Source organism: Dama dama, chromosome 22, assembly GCF_033118175.1.
Source record: "Dama dama isolate Ldn47 chromosome 22, ASM3311817v1, whole genome shotgun sequence".
Classification (NCBI taxonomy): Eukaryota; Metazoa; Chordata; class Mammalia; order Artiodactyla; family Cervidae; genus Dama; species Dama dama.
In genome coordinates, this window is record NC_083702.1 from 55,743,120 (window position 1) to 55,765,802 (window position 22,683).

Below are 22,683 nucleotides of genomic sequence, written 5' to 3' on the forward strand. Positions count from 1 at the left end.
GCTACTCACTACACTCAGAGCTCTAAGACATTAATATTATCAAGAGATTCATTAACTGGGATAAATAACTCTTCACCCTGAATGCTTAGAGTAGTCCAGCTGATACTAAATAAAAAGCAAAACAAAAGTCTCCCAAACTCATGATTTTACTTTTTGGTACTACTTTGACTGGGTTTCTCCCTGCTTTTCATGCACATGGAGGCTGAGCAGACATGTCAAGAAAGGCAACAACTTGCCGGGTGCTCCCTTGGTTAAGACTCTGTGCTCCCAGTATAGAATGCATGAGCTCAACCCCTGGTCAGGGAACTAAGATCCCTCATGCCTCAGTGAGCAGCCTAAAGAAAAAAATAAATACATACATAAATATTCAGTTCAGTTCAGTTCAGTCACTCAGTTGTGTCCGACTCTTTGCGACCCCATGAATCACAGCACACCAGGCCTCCCTGTCCATCACCAACTCCCGGAGTTTACTCAAACCCATGTGCATTGAGTCGGTGATGCCATCCAGCCATCTCATCCTCTGTTGTCCCCTTCTCCTCCTGCCTTCAATCTTTCCCAGCATCAGGGTCTTTTCAAATGAGTCAGCTCTTCCCATCAGGTGGCCAAAGTATTGGAGTTTCAGCTTCAGCATCAGTCCTTCTGATGAACACCCAGGACTGATCTCCTTTAGGATGGACTGGTTGGATCTCCTTGCAGTCCAAGGGACTCTCAAGAGTCTTCTCCAACACCACAGTTCAAAAGCATCAATTTTTCAGCACTCAGCTTTCTTTATAGTCCAACTCTCACATCCATACATGACTCATGGTTCTGGAAGCTAAAATTCCAAAATCATGGTGTCGGCAAGGGGGTTTCCTTCTGAAGTCTGTGAGGGAAGTGTCTGCTCCTTAGCTTGTCAATGGCCGTCTTCTCCCTGGGTCTCTTCACATCATCAAACTTCTATACTCATCTCTTTCTCTTCAAGTGGCATTCTTTTCATAAGGACGCCAGTCATGTTGGATCAGGAGTCTCCTCTGCTCCAGTTCATCTTAACTAATTACATATGAATGACCTTAATTCCAAATAAGGTCACCTTCTGAGATATGGAAGGTTAGGACTTCGTCATATGAATGGGAGGTAGGAACAAAGTTCAACCCATAACAAGTATCTTCTAATGTTCTGAGCACTATTTTGATGCTGAAGATATAGCAGTGAACAAGGAAGACAAAATGTCTGCCCACACTGAGCTTACATTCTAGTAGGAAAAGACGGACAAGATAAATAGGGTAATAAAGTGCTTTAGAGAAAAGTGAAGCAGAAAGGGATGGAGCAGGCACAGAATCCTGGTGTTGGGGGAGGGGGTTGTTTTTAAATAGGGAGTGTCCAATGAGAAGGTTTATTTGAATAGTCATAGAGAGACCTGGGGACTTCCTAGGTGGCACTAGTGGTGAAGAACCTGCCTGCCAATGCAGGAGACCTAAGAGATGCTGGTTTGATCCCCGGATTGGGAAGATCCCCTGGAGAAGCAAATGGCAACCCACTCCAGTTTTCTTGCCTGGAGAATCCCATGGACAGGAGCCTGGTGGGCTACCGTTCATAGGGTCACAAAGAGTCGGACACGCCTGAAGTGGCGTAGCACCCGAATGGAGAGGCCTGGGGGTGGGGAGATGTTGGAGGTAGCTGAGTACCAGGCAGAGGGGACAACAAATGTGAGGACCTCGAGTCAGAGGCATGCCTGGAGTATTCAGTGAATAGCAGGGAGGTCCTTGTGGTTGAAGCAGGTCAATAAGGGGGATAGCGGGAGATAGTGGGAGGGAAACAGGCCAGAGAAATAAAAGCAGGTATGGAATAGCAGGGCTTCTGTAGGCCACAAGAAAGATGCCCTTTGGCTTTTATTTTTAAAGAACTGGGGAGATGCTAGAGGATTTGAGGAGAGAAATGATTACTGAGAATTCGGATACAGCAAAAAGAGAAAGACCGCAGTGAGGGACAACCCCATGGATTCTGGCCTGAGCAACAGGCTGGGTAGTTATACCCTTAATGAGGGAGACTATAAGAAGAGCAGACTGGGGATGGAAATCGGGAGTTTAATTTTTTGACAGTAAGTTTGGCAGACCCATTAGATAACCAGGTAGGCTGGAGCTTTATGTTAAGGAAGTGTCAGCATGCTGGCAGTCTGTAAGGTCATAAGCCTGTTCAAGGTCACCAAAGGAGTGAGCACAGATTGGGAAAAAAGCAGACCAAGGTCTGCACCTTGACCCGTCTGATACTTAGAGGCTGAGAATATAAAGAGGAATCAGAAAAAAGAGACTGCAAGAGAGCCCAGAGAAATAGGAGGAAAACGAGGAGAACACGGTCCTGAAAATCAAGGAGGAGGATCTCAGGTCGGAGCTGGAAACTGAATTTTGCCAAATGAAGGTCATTGCTCATCTTCGAGACATTAGTAGAGGGTGGAATGACGGCTGATTAGAATGAGTTAATGAGAGAATTGGGGACCACAGTACAGACTTGAGGAGTTTTGCTATGGAGGGAGACAAAATATGGGTGGGACTAAAATCAGATACCTCATACTCATTTGAAAGGTCAGATGGATGATATAAATGGGTGAAGTGGTTATTATGATAGGATATAGTGCAGAAAGTAGAGAAAGTAAATGTAAAACAGTGTTCATGTCTTTTATCTTCAGGTAAAGGTGATCTAATGAGAATAGAAACAAAAAATAATGTGTCAAATGAAACATGTCAAGGCCACCAGTTTGTGATGCCTGGACTAAGTGATCTCCAAAGGTCCTTCCAGTCTATAGTTCCACAAATCTAAGTCAGGAGGGAAAATGAAGTCCAGGTCATGGAATGTTGAGCTCCTAAGCTATAAATAATCCCACTTCTTTCTGAACTGGAGCTAAGCATTTGTCGTGATTCTCCTGGGATCCGTGATAGAGTCACATTTGTTCTTAACTAGCTCGTGAAAGCCGGAAACCAGAATTGCGAAATGGAGACTTTGCAGCACCATCACCCATCCAAACAGAGACAAATATTTATTAAACCGCAGCTCTATATGCCAGGCACTGTGCTATTTGCCATAACATTTTGGACCACCCCTGTATTCCAAGAGTTTATGGATTAACGGGGGAGGCAGACAAGTAAAGAGGCACATGAGAAGCGCACGGAAGCCTGGTGTGGACAGTGGAGGGTGCAGCTGACCCGGCTGGGCAAGCCGGATCAGGAAGGCTTAAAGAAAAAAAGAAAGTGCTATCTGGGCTGGGTGTTGAAGGATTAACTGGAGTTAATAAAGAGGAGAGGGTTATAAATACGGCCACAGTGCGGGCAGTCTGATGGCATGTGCCCAGCATGCCTGCACACTCTCCAGGGACCACCGTGGGCAGAGTGGTGGTGAAGAATACACTCTGTGAAGCCTATGGCCTTGCTTCATAATCTCCACTCTGCCACCTACCAGTGACCTTGAATGAAGGTCTTAACCTCTCTGCCTGAAGTTTCTCTCTCTCTAAAATGGACTTTGTACTGGCACCTACTTAGTAGGGCTCTGGTGAGAATTCAGTATGCCTAATAAAGCCGGTAGAAGTGTGCCTGGCACCAAGGCAGCGCTGTGTGTCTGCTGTTATTATCAGGGAGGGCTTTCAAGAGGAACAGTTTTCCAGGCAGAGAACCAGTGGAAGGATGTTAAAGGCAGAAAGAGCCCCACAGGCAAAAGCACCGGCTCATAGCATCCCTGGGAATGCATCACAGGACTCAAGTGAGCACCCCAGAGCTGAGGCTAGAGGAGTAGGAAAGGCCAGGAGCATACGCTTCTTTCTCCCTAGGAAGAAATGACTTGGGCAGGAAACACTTGAAGGTTAGCTCTGCCCACCACAGGGAAACAGTCTGTGGCAGTGGGTGGGGGGTAGAGAAGCTTCTTTACCTGGGCAATAAGAGCTCGACTGTGGAACACACTTGTGACCTCACCTCTGCACACTTACACGGCAGGAACTGTCATTTGTCACGAATCCGGTGGCTCACTGACTGGGGATAAACTGCCATCTTCTGTTTAAAAGACCACAATCCCCAAACTGACTGTAGTCCCAGGTAGTGAATTAATTTCATACAGCAAAAGTAGTCCAACTCATGCCCCTGCTCCTCCTAAAGAACCACTCACCCTGATTTTTCTCAGTAAATATTTTGGGGGAGATTTGTGCTCATAATCTCAATGTGTAGATCAGTTTCTTGGGATAGTATACAGTTTACATTATAAGCAGGACTAAGTACATCCAAACCTCCATAGGCTGTGTAATGCTTTCTTCACATCCCTGAAGACGCTGGAATCATCTCAGTTTCATCACCTTGATTCTTTGGTTCTACAAATACAATGACAGCTCTTCCTCACAGAGGCATAAATCCATTTTCTAACCCCAGAATCAAGCAGTAAACAGTTTTGCAGTTATTAGTCCAAGGGAACTTTGGCTAGGATCTTGTCATTAATGTAAAGTTTATCGGTGATATAGCACAGTTAAAAGCAAATCTACAGCAGGGTTTTTATCTCCAGATGGTGGTGATGGGGTGTCACTGAAATCCCCTAGCCCTTCCTCAATTCTCCATATGTTGACAGAGAGCTCGTGCAGACATCTCCATAAATGTTACTGCTGTGTTTTAAGACTTCTGCCAGCATTACCATCTTCCATGATTTCCAGTTTTGGCTACTTCAAGGACTAGAATACTTCTTTGTTATTTCATATCTTCAGATCATATATTGGCCTTGCTCCATTGGAGATTATTGGATCCATGATAAACAAAACCATATTAAGGTCAGAAATATTGAACAAATTGGCTTCTCGTGCGTCAAGGAAGACATTTGGAATACTTTTGGCTTCATCAATGGTTGATTCTATTTTACTCTTTGATCATCACAGTAAAACATTTTAAATGCACTATTTACAAGTTCCTACAAATTTATCAAAATCCATTGAATTCTTTCCCTTGCTGACTTACACATTGCTTTATAAATCTCATAATTTACAGTGACACTATTTCTGATGTATCCTATCTCTTCTTTTCCTAATTGGATTGTTTTCCATTTTTCTGAACTTTCATTATTTCCCATTGAAGTTAATTTTTTCTTCTACTTTTGGGAAACTTGATAATTACATGTATTTCAGGTGCCTACAAGTTATACCTCTTGCTCCTTTGTGATTCTGTCCAATTTCCTCCTTTTATTTATTATTTGTGTTTAAAATATCATTATTACTAGTTATAAGAGCAGATATTTAATGAATGTCCAATCTGTGGCGAGGATGTTATGCTAAGTAAAATGAAGATATAATAGAATGGGAAAAGTCACTCTCTACATACTGTGTGTGTGTGTGTGTGTGTGTGTGTGTGTGTGTAAATTCACTTCCTTTCTTTAATAGTCTCTCTTGTCTTATTGAAAGCAAACCCATATTTCCTTTTAGCCCCCTTCCTTTTTAATTCTAAATACCTTTTCTTTTGTTGTTTTGCTGCTGGAACCTTATTCAAAAAACCCAGATAGTTAGGTGTAGAATCCGTCAGGAAAAGAGTTAAAAAAACCTCTCCTGTCCCAGCTAGCTGTGGCCCACAGGCTGCTAATTAGCTTGATGGATAAGCACCTGGTCTGGTTACGAATGCTCAGAAGCCCATTGGCCGCTGGCAGCTGATTCCTGACTCCCTGAGGTCTGGAGATGTATCAGCCTGAGCAAAGAGAGTTGGCACTTGCTTAAAGGGTAGCTGTAGCCAATTATTCATGCACTCCTTTGGACTCAGCTGAAGGAAGAATCATCCATTCAGACAAATTTGAGACAGCTTTTTCTTGCACAAAAGGCTGCATCTACCTGGCACATTTTTCCTTTTTTGGTGTTATTACAGTACAATGGCTAATATCAGTAACAATCCTATAATCATCTAAGAGTTAACTAAGTTATGCTAAAATTTTTTTCATATATTCTTGTCCTTCCTCCCTTTTTCTTCTTTTTATTCCTTAGGAAGATGTTTAAAGTCAATTTTTTCTTATTCTTCTGATTTCAGAGGGTTTTTTTTTAAATATATATATGTGTTTATTTTACATATTGGTTTATATGATACCAAAACTCTAGATATTCTGCTGAAGTTTCATTGGCCACAGAGGCATCAAGTATTGGACATAGATTAGTAGCTCTGCTTTTCCACTTAATAGCCGTGTGACTTCAGGCAAGGTTCTTAGCTTTTCTGACCCTCAGATACCGCATCTATAACCTGGAGAGCCTAGTTTCCTGAAAAAGATCGTTGAAATGATTATACAAAATCATACTAGCTTCCTTTCCTTAATAGTTACTACTCACACGGATCAGCCCTTGACATTGGAGTCTTCGCTGTGTGCAGAGCCTAGTAGTGGGGCTTGTGGAAAGATATAAACTAAACAGAACATACCTAGTTGCTGTTAAACCCCCTAAAATGCATGAACAAAAGGTGAGAGCATGCAGAGGAAACAAAGACTGTTACAGTCCAGTATCAGCGCTAACTTATCTTCCTGCACATGCATCCACAGGTCCACTTTCTGTCCATTCCATTTGTGCCGACATGGATGCCAATCTCAACATCTCTTTGAAGCTCCTGTCAGCTTAATCACACACAAGTAGTCAGTTACTTGGTCTTTACCCAAGATTTCATGAAGATCGGAAGGTTGAGGTGTTCACAGGGTGTCCTCAACATTAACAAATGTATTTGAAGTCCCTTTGGACATTCCCATTCTCTAAGGATCATATAGTCGCTAGTGTTTTCTTCCTCCACAAAGATTCTGCCCTCAGTGACTCCTTTTTCTTTATCACCTTCCTCCCAGGACCATTCAAACTCCTCTCCTTATAAGCCCAGAAGTCAAACAACCCTTTTGAGTTACTTGAGTATGCCCACAGGGGTCTCACCCTTCTCCCCACACAGTGTATCAAAATATTTCTTCCAAACAAATACAGTGGATGAGGTTTTATCCATCTCTCTGTACACACACCATCTTATTTAATGATCACAATATCCTTGTATGGAGTTATTTTGTACCAGTTTTACAGATGAAGACACCAAACTCAGAGCAGGTAGGGAATTACCCCAGTGTATAAGCCCTACCTTGCGTGTTTGTTGTGAAGATTAAATATGATGACATATAATTCAGTGCTTGCCCCCGGTGCAAGTCACAGAGGTGGTAACAGTGCACCCACAAGCAGGAGGAGCAACAGCAGAAGTTGTAACAGTAGCAACATCCTTGTCCTGTCTAGCTTACATGGTTAGCATAATGAATGTCAGTTTCAGGGCTAGCTACAGAGTTTGCAGGACCCAAAATGTGGGGCCTGGCCAGGGCTGGGGAAGTCATCTCCGCTTGCCACAGGCCCATCACCCCAACCTAATGGTAGATGAGTGACTCCCTCCCCTCCCCCATCAAGGGATAACTATCTCTAGGCCAGGATATGTTTGGTCTTTGGGGTGGAGGAGAAGCCCCTGCTGAGTCATCCACCATGTCGCCCACCAAACATGCCGTGTGTTACTGTTTGGGGTGGGGGTGGCCTAACCTAAAAAGCCCCAGGGTGGGTAACGTCCACACCAAGACCACCCACCACCATGGGGGGATGGGGAAGGAGAGTAAGAGCTGAATGAAAGCCAGCCCCTGCCCCACCCTTCTCAATGCTACCTAATTGCTACCCCAGGTAAAGGGCAGCAGCGTTTGTGGGGTGATCCCGGGAGAGGCCAGGGGCAGAGAACAGCGGGGAGCAGGAGGTGGAGAACAGACAGCCGAAATCTCATCCTAGGAAGGCAGGATCATATGTGAGCTGAGAGTCTAAACCCCGGCACATGTCCCTGCTTTCATCAGACGTCATTTACAAACACCAATTTAAAGTTAAAATTATTCAGAATTACAAAACTGCAACTGCAGAGTATTAACCCAAACTTAGAACCCTTCTGAGAACTAGACCCTAAGGGACAGTGGTAATCACATGCCCGTGAAGCCAGCCCTGATCAACAATGACTATGCGAGTGCTTCAAAAAACGTTAAATGCCGTATATGTAAAGCAGTGGGCAACAATATTAGGCCCTTGCAACTCTGTTGGCATTTACTTAATAGCCCTAGATTTCTAAGAACAAAGGAGACCTCTGTTATATTTGTTTTTCCCTCAGGGAGGAAATATGTTACCAGAAATATTGCAGTCACGCCTTCTGAGTGATAGGGTGAAACCAGAGTTTTGGGGGAGCATCCTTGTAGTCCTCACAAATCCTCCTTGTAATACATACGCCAAGGCGGACATCTGGACTCCTCCTCAGGTCAGAATCATGGATCCTCCCTTTAAGAGGAAAAATGAGCTCCCATCCCGGAGCTTCCCACAGCATGTGCCCCTCTCCACCCACGCTCACAGACCTCCAGGAACAAGGGCACTCTGTGAAACACCTTCCACTGACCGAGGACTTGGAGAGCTGAGCTGCCCCAGTGCCTGGGGCTCTCCTCAGGCCTGAGGGCCCGTCTGGGCTGCAGCACCCCTCTGCACCATGTTAGGCACAGACTTGATTCCACACATTTCAATACAGCAGATCTGCTAGACCATTTTTTTACATTTATAAGAGCACCCAGTGATCTGGAATAAACCAGTTATTAAACAGCTTCTTGGTCTACATCGTAATTAGAAAAAGCAGCTGAGAGAAAGGGGAAAAAGTGCAAATTAGAACATTCTCACCCTTCATACCCACTAGGGACCCATTTAGAGCAAAGTGGTAATTTACTAAATGATAGCCTAATGGCCTGAAAGAGTTAATGTGGCTTCCCACATTATTTCCACCCAGAGAGTCATTTCTGCCCTGGGGGTACAAAGGCTCATCCCACCCTCAGTCCTGACAATGTACCTCCCAGATGAAATGGATTTTCACAGCCCTGCCCCACAGACCCCACTGTAGTGTTCCACAGACAGTGAGTGGTGAAGGTTCCTTGAGGAGTGTTCTGCCCCACCTCACCCCATCCCCGCCTCACCAGAAACTCCTGGGACCTTTCCCTCCATTCTTCCTGGGGTCTTTCCTCAAGAGCCAGCGAGGCTGAAAGCAGCACCCCACCAGGCATCAGGCTGGACGTTGCTTGCAAGGGAGGGGATGTTTCAGAGCAAAACTGTGTCAGTCATAGTTGTGACATAGCCCCCTTCACAGCATCTTACCCAAGGCAGTAGCTTCAGTGTCGTAGGAAAATACGCTTGGAGTTAGCAATTTTTAATTCCAGCCATGGTTCTGCTACTTACTCAGTTCAGTTCAGTTCAGTTCTGTCGCTCAGTCATGTCCAACTCTTTGCGACCCCATGGACTGCAGCACGCCAGGCCTCCCTGTCCATCACCAACTCCCGGAGTTCACTCAAACTCATGTCCATTGAGTTGGTGATGCCATCCACCCATCTCATCCTCTGTCATCCCCTTCTCCTCCCACCTTCAATCTTGCCCAGCATCAGGGTCTTTTCAAATGAGTCAGTTCTTTGCATCATGTGGCCAAAGGATTGGAGTTTCAGCTTCAGCATCAGTCCTTCCAATGAATATTCAGGACTGATCTCCTTTAGGATGGACTAATTGGATCTCCTTGATGTCCAAGGGACTCTCAAGAGTCTTCTCCAACACCACAGTTCAAAAACATCAATTCTTCGGCACTCAGCTTTCTTTATCAAGAGGCTCTTTAGTTCTTCTTCACTTTCTGCCATAAGGGTGGTGTCATCTGCATATCTAAGGTTATTGATATTTCTCCCAGCAATCTTGATTCCAGCTTGTGCTTCATCCAACCCAGCATTTCCCATGATGTACTCTGCATATAAGTTAAATAAGCAGGGTGACAATATATAGCCTTGACGTGAAACCAGTCTGTTGTTCCATGTCCAGTTCTAACTGTCGCTTCCTGCCCTGCATACAGGTTTCTCAGGAGGCAGGTCAGGTGCTCTGGTATTCCCATCTCTTGAAGAACTTTCCACAGTTTGTTGTGATCCACACAGGCGATGGCTTTGGCATAGTCAATAAAGCAGAAGTGGATGTTTTTCTGGAACTCTCTTGCTGTTTCAATGACCCACCACGGTTCTGCTACTTACTAGCTGTGTGCCTGTGAGCAAGTCATGAGCCTCTCTTGGGCAGTCTAGTCATTAAGCCATGTCTGACTCTGGTTCCTCCTTGGACTGTAGCCTGCCAGGTTCCTCTCTCCATGGAATTTTCCAGGCAAGAATACTAGAGTGAGTTGCCATTTCCTTCTCCAGGGGATCTTCCTGACCCAGAAATTGAACCTGGGTTTCCTGCACTGCAGACAGATTCTTTGCCAACTGAGCTACAAGGGAAGCCCTCTCTTTACGATCTAAGAAATAGGAGTAGTATTAGCCATACCAACCTCTGGGTTGCTCTTTAGTGGATTAACTGAGATAGTGTGTGAATGTACTTTAGCAACTGCTCATTATTTAAGGAGACGCTCTGCTCAGACAGTCAGTTGTGTCCGACCGTTTGCGACCCCATGGACTGTAGCCCACCAGGCTCCTCTGTCCATGGGTTTCTCCTGGCAAGAATACTGGAGTGGGGTGCCATTTCCTCCTCTAGGGGATCTTCCCTACCCAGGGATTGAACCTGCATCTCTTGCATCTCCTGCACTGGCAGGCAAATTCTTTACCACTATGCCACCTGGGAAGCCTGTTTAAGGAGATAGCATGGCATAAAGAAGAAATCATGGATCTCAGAGCCATGTACCCTGGATTTAAGTCCAGTGCTGTTAGATTTCAGAAAAATTACACAACTTCTCAGCATCACCATAACTTCTTCTTCCAGTAAAAATATGGTACTAGAATTATAGTAACCAGTAAAAATATAGTACTAGAATAATAGTAACCACCCTCCAGGGTTGCTGAGTTACTGCGTATAAAGTCCTGGTACATAGTAGGTACACAAGAAATATGTTTCTTCCCTTCCAGTCTCTTTCCCATTCCCAGAAACATCTTCCACAGGTATGCACTTCTCTTTGGCTCCAGAACCTCAAAATCTGACTCCTGTCTGTCCTCTCCTGCTCCCCGCGTCTCAGGCAAACTCCACAGCATCCCCCTGCTGAGTTCTCCGGCTCCTCTCCTCTGCTTCCCAGGGTGCTGGCTGGAAGAGGGAGAGAGAAGAACCCCATCTTGAGGGCTGAACATAAACCTGTTATTCTAACCAGCCCTTAGGTGACCAAAGTCTATGCAAAAATTATTCTTGATGATTTCTTCATTGAGACCGAGCAAATTCAGTTACAATTTTTAAGAGTTTATAGAGCTATCACATGCCCTTGTAAGCACTGACCCCCATCCGTGTATTGCACCTCTTTGGGTAACTAGCAGAGCCGTCATCTTTCCCTGCAGACTTGATCCTTTTTCACCATACATCTAACTTCCAGAGGTCCTCCCAGACGCTGCCTTCTCTCATGCCCTTGCCCTCCATTCAGCCCCCAGATCACTGAGAGGCTACGGCTTCGTAAATCCCTTCTCATCCACTTTACCCTCACCCTCGCAGCCCTGACTTCAGCCCCTTATCATTTCTCACTTGGATTTATGCAATGGTGTCCAAAATAATTTTCACATCAGAAGGTTGTTCTGAGAATTAAATAAGATAATAAATTTTACCTTTGTTACCATAACATAGCTCATGGCCTCTGACCCCTGATAGGTACAAAATAAATGGTAACTATACAATACAACAGTTCAGAAAAGAAGTTCTCCCTTAGTTTAAGAAGACTTTCATAGTAGTAAAACCCCAACAATGGGACAGGCTTCTTGGTGGATAAGGAGCTCCCTGTCACTGGAAGAGTCCAAGTCTTATTTGAGTAAATTTTTCATTAGAAGTTATAGAGGACATTCAAACATTGGATGGGAGGCTGAGGTAAACTATATTTGAGTTCTCTTCCAAGTAAGTCAGGACACTTGCAATTACAAATGCCAGAAACCCAACTCAAAATAAGGAATTTGTTGGCTCACAAAAGAGAGCAAGTCCAGAGGCTTCAGGCAGGACTGGATCCAAGCCTTGAAAACTTTCTCTGGGCCCCTGAGACTCCGTACCTGCTCTCTGCTTCCTCAGCACTGACTTCACCCTTGGGCAGACCCTCCCCACAGGATGGACACTGGCAGCTCCAGACAATAGGCTCAGCACCCTACCAATGCCAGTGTCATCAACTCAGAAACATCCGTGATGAGAATTCTCTTCCCCAGTATTTGCAATCATTCCTGAAGGAACCACAGTTAACTGAGTGATGGAACCCTTTGTTAGGCCAGCAGATCATGGCTCCTCTCCATGATCGGCTCTTTTAGGGCTTCTGAGAATTTCATGGCTCAGGGCTGAAGAGGTGGCCTCCCTAATGAAAAAAAAATTCAGATTATTGATAACAAAAGTAGAGGGACTGGGAATTAAGAAGGAAAAATAGTGAACATCAACCTTTCCATCCTAAGATTCAATTATTCCAACCCCAAATTATTTTACTACAATTAATATAAATGTTATATTAATATTAATGTGATCAATGTAATAAAATAATTAATATTTAAATAGAATAGTATTACAGTAATTATTTTCATATTTATTATGTAATTCTTTCTCACTTTGTTCCTCTAGTATATTTCAGTATCCCTAAGGTACATTGCAAGAGAATTAGCATAATGATATACATAATCACCACCAAGTGATAGGCTCTCTTGTCCTCCACAAAATTCTGTGGAGAAAAACAGAGCAACTGTATTATGAGCCTGCCATACAAAAAGGTGGGCTTCCCTGCAATGCCGGTTCTACTCCTGGTTGGGAAGATCCCCTGAAGAAGGGATAGGCTACCCACTCCAGTATTCTTGGGCATACCTGGTGGCTCAGATGGTAAAGAATCTACCTGCAATGTGGGAGACCTGGGTTCCATCCCTGGGTAGGGAAGATCCCCTGGAAAAGGGCATGACAACCTCTCCAGTATTCTTGCCTGGAGAATCCCCAGGGACTGAGGAACCTGGCAGGCTGCAGTCCACGGGGTCACAAAGATTTGGATATGTCCACTTATGCATGGGCTCTTCCTTACAGAGCTGATAAGCACACCAGAAGGTGCTACAGGAATGAACTTTGCTATTTAGCTCAGTTGATAAGCTGAAATAGCCTCTTGATCCTGAAGGCTTATGAATTAATACTAGAGGGAACTTAATTCTTTGGTTGAATAATTATTGTGCTCCAAGTATTGTGTTAGTTTTGTTCTTTTTTTTCACACGAGTACACCCATTTAATCCCTAAACAATATCCTAAAATAACAGTAATCCTTGTTTTACAGACGCAGGAACTGAGGTGCTGCAAGGTTAGCAGTTTGCTCAGGGTCCGCAGCTAGTAAGTTAGAGAGCCAGGCTTGAACCCAGGTCGGAGCCCTGTATATATACTGCCTTTTCCTGTATATATACTGCCTCCTTAAGGTCTCCAGGTACAAGTCTCCACTGCTGTGAGCCATATTTCTGAAACCAAAAATCCAATCAAATCAGATCCAAGGGTCTGACTCATTCAAAGGGAGCTGTCCTGGGAAATCTGGAATGTTCCACCATTTAGTGAAACAGACATCCAGATCAGATTACCGGCTCACTCTCTTCTCACTGCTAACCTCGAAAGTTGCTGCCGGCGCTGCACACAGCTGCTTGGTTGACTAAAGGCATTAGAAGGATGAGGTGCTTAACACCTGTGAGGTGCTGCTGAAACTGATTCTCAGGGGCTGCTTGTGAGCACAGGCTGCAAGCGAATGTCTTAGCCACGGCTCAGTGGAGCCGTACGTGGCTCAGGCCTTGAATGTAGTTAGCCTCCAAAAGAAGTCCCTGGGTCTTAATTCAGAAGACTGAGGCAGAACATTCCTGGCAGATGGGCCTCAGCGTTTACATTCATTCCCCTTGGATTGCAAGCCTGCTTGCCTTCAGGAAAAAGTGTAAGTCCCTTCTGCTCTGGGTTGTGTTAGTTTGGCAGTTAGATCTGTAAAAATGCCCATGGTTAATAGGAAGTCTATAAGTTGTTTTAAATCTGCTATCCAAAGAAAGGAATTTTTCCCCAGCAAAAGTATGATCATGCAATAAAAATAAGAAAATTTCTCAGCATTGGAAGTTGACCTATGCCTTACTTGTCTCATTAATGACAAGCCCTGAGTATGAGGGAAACCAATGCTTCTACAGTAGGCATATACCACCAACAGCCACACACGCCCAGACACCACTCAGAGCCTTCCTTTTGTGGAACTCCTTGATTTTGTCACCTTGCCATTACACAGACACTTTCTCACTGACTCACATGCCATGCCCTCTATCTACACATACTATTTTTTTTTTTTTTTAAAAACTTTAAAGTCCCACTTTCCACATATTGGAAGGTAAAATTCCACAACATCATGATTGTAAATCCATATTCAGAGTGCTCCGACATCTACAGTAGCTTAGTTCTGAAATATCTTTCTATCAGAAACTTATTCACATGGTTAAAAAGCCATATTTGGAAGTTAGGTTTCCTGAAACTTCTCTGTCTTAACTAGTAGACCATGTTTCATCACACAGTGTAAAATGGAAACGTGGGCGCTGTCCAGAGTTCTGACCTCAAACCTTCTCTTTCATAATTCTACATGTGGTTCTAGTTGGTGACAGTTCCACTCCCAGGCCCTCCAACTACCAGGAATTAGCAGACAGCAAATCATATTTCTTGCCCTCACCTCTGTCCTCAGTGCCAGATTTATATTCTGTCTGCTTTCTGTATGTGTCTATTTGGAAAGCAACAAAAATTCAACATGTCTCAAGCTTTCTTTCAAGTGTTCAGTGAATATTCACCTAATGCCTATCTGAGGTCAAGACCTGAACATAAATTATTGCATAAGCAAGGTCCTTGACCACATGCAGTCTTATGAGGCAATCCATAACTAAGTAATTACAGTCATGTCCGACACTTTGTGACCCCATGGACTGAATTCTCCAAGCCAGAATACTGGAGGGGGTAGCCTTTATCTTCTCCAGGGGATCTTCCCAACCCAGGGATCAAACTGGGGTTGCCTGAATTGCAGGCAGATTCTTTACCAACTGAGCTATCAAGGAAGCCCTTACCAAAAAATAATAAATGCTATATTGGAAGAAGAAAAGTTATTATGCGGCTTCCCAGGTGGCATAGTGGTAAAGCATCTGTATACGGAGGCAGGAGATGCAAAAGATGTGGGTTCATCCCTGGGTTAGAAAGATATTCCCTGGAGTAGAAAATGGCATCTCACTCCTGTATTCTTGCCTGGAAAGTTCCATGGACAGAGGAGCCTTGCAAGCTACAGTCCGTGGGGTCACAAGAGTTGGACACGACTTTGTGAGTAAGCACTCAGAGCACGTAGTTACTATGAGAGCAGAAGAATTTTGTCTAGTCCAGTGCAGGGTAAGGGATGTATTCAGTTTTTCCTGGAGTTAGTTATATGATAGTTGAAATCCATAAGAATTTTCAAAAGGAGTTACCCAGAGAAAGAGCTGCACAAAATTTGAGTCCATCTCTACTTTATCTTCCTATCACTGAGCACCCAGCTCAGTATTTGAGATTACAGGCATTCCATAAATCTTGGCATAATGAGAAGTATTTTTGTATCACTTCCATTTTAAAAAATCATAAATATGCTATAAAGGATTAAGGGACAGCTCTCTCTAGCAAATACACAAAAATACAGAATTTAAAACATGTTCTTTGGTAAAATTGATTCTAAGTTACCAGAGCTTTAATAAAAAGTCAAAATGTTTTCAATCTCTCTCACTTCATCACCTTTCAATCCTATTTACATCTCAGACAGTCTTCCTGGACTTTGTTTACTGATGTATTTCCAGCTTTAATTTCGTAGACTCGGCATTATAATTCTGAAGGACAAAGGCAGCTTCTATTTAAGAAGGTTTGTACCATTCCTGATTTTTAATGGCATTTTAGGGTATTTTTTCCCTTTGCTTAAAAATTCTGAAAGTAATATTGTTGCTGTTGAGTCGCTCAGTCATGTCCGACTCTGCGACCCCGTGGACCGCAGCACGCCAGGCCTCCCTGTCCTTCACCAGCTCCCGGAGCTTGCTCAAACTCATGCCCATTGAGTCAGTGACGCCATCCAGCCATCTCACCCTCTGTTGTCCCCTTCTCCTCCTGCCTTCAGTCTTTCCCAGCATCAGGGTCTTTTTCGATGACTCGGCTCTTCACATCAAGTGGCCAAAGTACTGGAGCTTCAGCTTCAGCATCAGTCCTTCCAATGAATATTCAGGACTGATCTCCTTTTGGATGGACTGGTTGGATCTCCTTGCAGTCCAAGGGACTCTAAAGAGTCTTCTCCAACACCACAGTGCAAAAGCATCAATTCTTCAGTGCTCAGCTTTCTTTATAGTCCAACTCTCACATCTATACGTAACTACTGGAAAAACCATAGCCTTGACTAGACAGACCTTTATTGGCAACATAAAACAATATAAGGGTAGGGAATTAAGAGGTACAAACTATCAGTTATAAAATAATCTACAACAATATACTGTACATCATGGGGAATATAGCCAATATTTTATAATAGCTATAAATGGACCATAACCTTTAAAAACTGTGAATCACTATACTGTACACCTGTAACTTATATAATATTATACATCAACTATACTCCAATAAAAAATAAAATTGAAAAATGCTCAACACAAACTAAAATCTGTAAAATAAAATAACACAGATAAGCTAACATTGAAACAAAAATATCTTTGCTTTAATATTCTTAAATATAAGAATATTTCTTCCTCCAAGAGTCTCAAAGCAGTCCTGTTAAATGTCTAATTCTAGTTGGCCTAAGACCAACAGTCAGAGGTGAATCTGGGTGATATCATGGAATCTCATGATTGAAGATCAGTTTTCTTTCTAGTTTCAGGTGCTAAATCTATATAGGTTAATTGAAAATGGAGTGCCTAACGTTTCGTTCATTGTTTTCCTAACCAGGAAACGTCCTCATACTAGATTTGCGTGATCCCCCTACATAGCTCCGGAAGGAATAATCAACTGTGTTGGCACCATAACCTTGTTTTCTGGAAATTTTACTCAGACATTAAATCCCTTCCTGGCTGGGACTGATAACATTGAAGGTAACAGGTATCGATACACACACACCCCTATTCTATCACAGAACTCAGACATTCTATCAGAGTGCATACACCAGTACCCTGAATGTGAGAGGTACTGAATAAAGGTTTTATAAAAAAAAAATTCTAGCTAAGATTTTCGGAGTGCTTTTTATGTGCCAGATACTATAGTTAGTTCTTTCTAAAAGTTTGATTGATTGATTTATCTTTGGCTGGGCGGGATCTTCATTACTGCCCATAGGGTTTCTCTAGTGGCAATGAGCGGAGGCTACTCTTCCTCGTGGTACAAAGGTTTCTCACTGTGGCGGCTACTCTTGTTGCAGAGCGTGGGCTCCAGGGCGTGTGACCTTCAGTAATTGTGGCACATGGGCTTAGTTGCCCTGAGGCATGCAGAATCCCCACAGCAGGGATCAGACGCATGTCCCCTGCATTGGCAGGCAGACTCCCAATCACTGGACCACCAGGAATGTCCCTATAGATCATTCTCTTTTTTTTTTTTTTAAATAGATTATTCTTTACAACATGTGTAAGTTAGGATTCAATCAGAGAAGCAGAACTTGTAGGAGATATATACTAAGAGATTAATTGCAAGGACTTGACTACTGTAATAGTGAAGACTGGCTAGGCAAGTCTAACATCTGTAGTGCAGGCTGTCAAGAAAGGCAGGCTTAAACTCGCTGGGGCTGAAACTGCTGTTCACAGATGGAGTTTCCTTTGAGAAAACCTCAGTTCTGCTCTTAAGGCCCTTCAACTGATTGAACCTGATTACCTAGGATCAGCTCCCTTAGATAAAGACAATTGATTATGGACTTTACTCACATCTACCGGATACCTTCACAGTCTCACCAAGATCAGTGTTTGATTAAGTAACTGGGGACTCTAACCAAGCCAAATGGACACATCAAAACGACCACCCCATGTGGGTAATCTCATTTCCTCCTAACAACAAATCATGTGAAGTCTTTTCCTTTATTATCATATACATTTTACAGAGTGGAAAAGTGAAGCTGGAAAAAGTTAATTAGCTTACTCAAGATCACAAAACTACCAAGTGGAATAGCCATTATTCGAATCCACAGGCCTGTTTCCAAGATTGCAAACTTAAATAATTGGATAGTACTATGTCCAAACCAGTGAACAAATCATTGTAATTCTATTCCTCTAAATCTGTACAAAGGACTTGAATCAGTGTTCTATATATCTATTTGAATGTTACCACCATCTTTAGACATTCTGAGACTAAAATAGTCAACACAGTCTTCTGGACAATTTTTTAATGCAAATTGGAGAATCTCAAATATTAGTCCTTTCTAATAAAAAATAGATGTTCTTAAATAATTAGTTTATGTCAGAAAGGTTGCATTCCTGATGACCTGTAATGGAATGAATGCTTTACATTCCAGTGGGGATACAGGGAGTTTAGAAATTGGTACTATAAGAGTTTTTCCTAAATTGTCTCATTTGTCAAGAAACAATATATTACTTAATATAACCAGATTATTAAAAAGAAGATATAGATACCCTCCAAGTTAAAGAACACTAGATTATATATCATTCAGATTTTAAATAACATAAACTGGAACTTGACTGACTTTTAGCAAAAAATAAAATAACTGAAGGAAAAAATAATTCTGACATTGAATATCCTGGGGCACTACAGTATCATGGTAAGTGTCTGAACAAATGGCAAGAATTCATGGGTTTGCTCTGCTTCTAATTAGATTAGATCCTTGGGCAAGTGAATTAAACATTCTAAGTATCAATTTCCTTTTCTACAATATGAGAGAGTTTCAGAAGATGATCTTTTACATCCTTTATGCTAGTCTAGAACATAAAAATGTCTAAAATTTCAACTGTAAGTGGGGCTATTTAGTGCCAAAGAGTAAAAAGTCATTCTTCTGTGAATTATTTAATGTTTTTACCCCAACCCGTAGGAGATTATACTGAAAAGACCTTTATGTTTTAATACCCATATCTGGAGGTCATGGCCAAATTTCATTACTGCCATGCTGAAGTTAATTTCTAGGACTATAGCACTTAATATGTGATATGATTATGCTGAATGGAGCATCAGCGACAGCCACTCTGGACAGCAACTTTCCCTCCCAGCCCCCTCAAGAAGACTTTTCATTAGTCAAGCACAAACGCTGACAGAGAATTCGATTTCCATCATTCTCTAGAGGTGTTTCAGACACAAAATGGCCTACAGCCCCAAATTATTCTAGAGTACAGAGGATTCGACACAATACAAAAATGATAGCATAATTCCTTTCCAAAAAGCCTGCAGTTCACTGCTAACAAATGACATCTCTGAGCAAGCCCGATGCTGTTACCAGAGAACGATACTGAGAAGAGGATGATGCCCTGGGAAATGTCACTCTGTGATTATTTGCAAGATTGGGAAACCAAGAAAGCACCTACTCCACCTCAAGTCACATGTGTTTCAATTGCAGAGTGAGAAACAGAACTAAATGGCCTGACTTCCAAACCCATCAGAAGTTTGCTGATCTCAGAAAACAGACATTTGAAGATGCCCCAGGCAAGAAGGCAGGTCAGGTTCAGTAAAGAGTATACCAGTCAGGAAGGCAGCTGTTTTCAACCTGTTTCACTTTCTATAGGTAGGAGACATTACAATCAAAAAGCTTCATGAACCCTTTTTGGAAATGAGAAATAGTTTCCATATGACTATGGATACTGACAGGCATGAATTTCTATCCTAACCCCATCCTTTGCTAGTGGGGTGACTTCAGAGAATACTATGCCTGAACTTCACCAAGGCAGAAAATGTGGTGGTTTAGTCACTAAGTTATGTCTGACTCTTGCGACCCCATGAACTGTAGCCTGCCAGGCTTTTCTGTCCATGGGATTCTCCTAGCAAGAATACTGGAGTGGGCTGCCATTTCCTTCTCCAGGGAATCTTCCTGCCCCCAGGAATTGAACCTGGGTCTCCTGCATTGCAGGCAGATTATTTACCAACTGAGCTATGAGAGAAGCCCAAAATGACATAACAGTAAACAAAACGGAGGACATCTCCTGTTTCTTAAGAAAGTGGATGTTGTCCTATACCTCCTAGTTGCAGATCTCTCTAAGCCTTTCTTTTTCATCAGTAAAGCAAGAATAATAATAAAACTTACCTCACAGAGCTGTGAGAATTCAAGGAGATAACTCACAGATACCCAGCAAATAAGTGCTTCATAGCAAAGAGTCAGACACGACTGAGCATGCGTGCACAAACATTACTTATCTTAAAAATTGATTAACGTCTACAAATTAACATTTCTGTTTCAGTGTGACGTTTTGCAATGATAAAAATCGTTGTTCTCTGGTTTTAAGATGAAAAACGGATACTCAAAAAGTATGGAAAGTAAATGTGCCCTGAATAACAGGCTGATCATGAGAACTGTTTGGAGTTCATCATAATGTCATACATTTCCTTAAGTACTTTATCTTAAAGTTTCTTCATTCCAACCTATTTTCTATAGACTGTTTGGGTGCTGTTACCCTGTGATCAGACATTAGTTATCCTCTGTGTGAATCCGTGGTTCATATCCCAGACTAAGCGGCATCACGGTTTTGGATAGAAGGGTTGAAACAACAAGGAACTGAAGAGTGTGGGTTGCCAGATATGTTCATTCAGATGTTATAGTATTAAGCAGTCTGTAAGCCACATATTATTTTTATTTATTATGGCAGGGAAACACCGTTGGCATTAATATATTCATTTAATTGGCATAATTTTGAAAGGAAACCTTTGCCAAAGGAAGTTTCCACAAGTGCTGGTAGCAGTACAATGGTAACTTTCGTGGCAACTAGGGATGGGGGTGAGGGGTGTTTGGTGTCAAAGTCTTACTCAGAGTCTTAACCGTGCCCCTCTGAGTCTACTGGGGGCCGACCCCTGCCCTCTGAGTGGGGACGCTGGTCGCTCGGGGTGGTGGCACCCCCAGAGCCACACCAGCTGAGGACAGCTGCGGCTTCTCCTGCGTCGTGAACCCAGCTTGGCGAGTGGGAGGAAGCTCGAGGTGGCCTCGCGGCCCTGCCTTCTCCCGTCTCCTCCTCCTGTCCCCGGCGGCGGTGACGGCGGCAGTGGCGGCTGCTGGTCACCCGGGCGCCTGCGGAGCTGCCTGGCTGCCTCTGCCGCGGCCTCTGGGAGTGCGAGGAGGGGGCGGCGAAGAGCGAGATATCCATAGTAACACAGGAGGCGCCGGGCTCCGAGCGGGAGCGAGTGCGGTGGGAGGAAGCCCCCGCGCGCCGGCAGCCGGCGGAGCTAGGCACCCCGCAGCCCCCGCGCGCCGTGCCCGAGCCCGCGGCACTCTCGCACTTACGGTCCGCCTGAGCGGTAAGTCCTCCCGGGAACTGAGCCGACACCTCCCACCCGCCCCGGCCACCCACCCCGGGTGAGCCACCGCAGAACAATAGAGAGCGCAGCCGGCCGCCCGGGAGACCGCGCTCGGGGGAGGACGCGCCGCCGCCGCCGCCGCCCGGGCTGGCGCGCGCCGCGTGGGGCCGGGCGCGTGCGAGGGCGCGCGGCGGGGGGCGCGTGCGCGGGCCCGGGGCGCGCGCGGGGAGAGCCCGGCGCTCGGCACGGCGCGGCCGGCTCGGCGCCTCTCCCTCCCGTCCCCGGCGCGCTCCCCTCGCCGCGCAGCTCGCATTCGCCGGGGGAGCTCAGAAAGATGCTCAGAGGCAACGGCTAGATGCGCGGAGGTTCCAGCCCGCATGTCCGCGTCCTCGGGCGCCGGAGCCCGCCAGCCCTCGCAGACCCCGGCTCGCTGCCAGCCCGCGGCTAGTGCCGAGCGGCTCGGGTGAGTAGCGGCGTGGCTGCCGGCGGCGCGGGGCACGGTTACCCCGCGGTCCGCGGCCCCCGCTCGCCAGGATGCGGTGGCGAGAAGTGGCGATGCGGCTGGGGCAGGAGGAAAAAGGGAAGCCGGGTCGGAAAATCCAAAAAGGCTGCGAAGAGGATTTGTCGGGGCATTTGTTGCGGTCAGGCTGGCTGTCTCCACTGTGGGCTTTAAAAAAAAAAAAAAAAACGTGGTTTGGTTATTGCTTTCCCCCTCTCGGGTTGAGCGCATTTTCCCTTTCCTTTCCTCACATTCTCGGTTGCGAGGAGTTTGAAAATGGTAAATTGCCGGATGTCTTTCCAAATGACTTGACTTTCACGAGTAGAGTAGATATTTTCCAAAGGTCATTTGTCTTCAGTATCAAAAAGCCACACCAAGCCATGTAATTTCCAGGTGCGCTTTGAATCACCTTTCAGCAGTAGCAGGAAGAATAGACGCCGGGAGGGTTGGTGTGGAGCGTGCCCGCTCTCATATTTTTATACGTTGGTTAATCAGAGGGGAAAGTGGGTTTGCACTTTCCAATGCTGCGCTTCGGAGAGCCGTATTAGAGCAGCACAGACGGCAATTTGCAGCTTTCATGAAGGTCGGATCAACATTTCCTTTAAAATCCCGATTTGCATGGTTGTAACTTGGATGTAATTTTACTCCAGGCGAAAACTTGCCAAAGGCAAACAAGGTGGTGTTTTTATAAGGATGCTGCCAGCGCTGCGTTTTTTTCTTTTTTGTTTTTTCTCCTCCAAGAAAACCAACCGTATACAAACATGAGCACCTCTAACAAATGGGCAGCTCAGGAAGG

General features: G+C 44.4%; 1 protein-coding gene across 15 annotated transcripts in view; it reads left to right on the forward strand.

The window, feature by feature from the left end:
* The window catches only part of ANKS1B (ankyrin repeat and sterile alpha motif domain containing 1B), a 1,085,637-nt gene that overhangs the window by 909,059 nt on the left and 153,895 nt on the right, over positions 1-22,683 (forward strand). The window contains exon 1 of one of the 15 annotated variants that reach the window (XM_061125580.1): positions 21,674-21,851. The exons of the other annotated variants lie outside the window; for them this stretch is intronic. The gene's annotated coding sequence lies outside the window, so the exon portion shown is untranslated. Of the gene's footprint in view, positions 1-21,673; positions 21,852-22,683 lie in introns of those variants that run through there. 15 annotated transcript variants of the gene reach the window in all.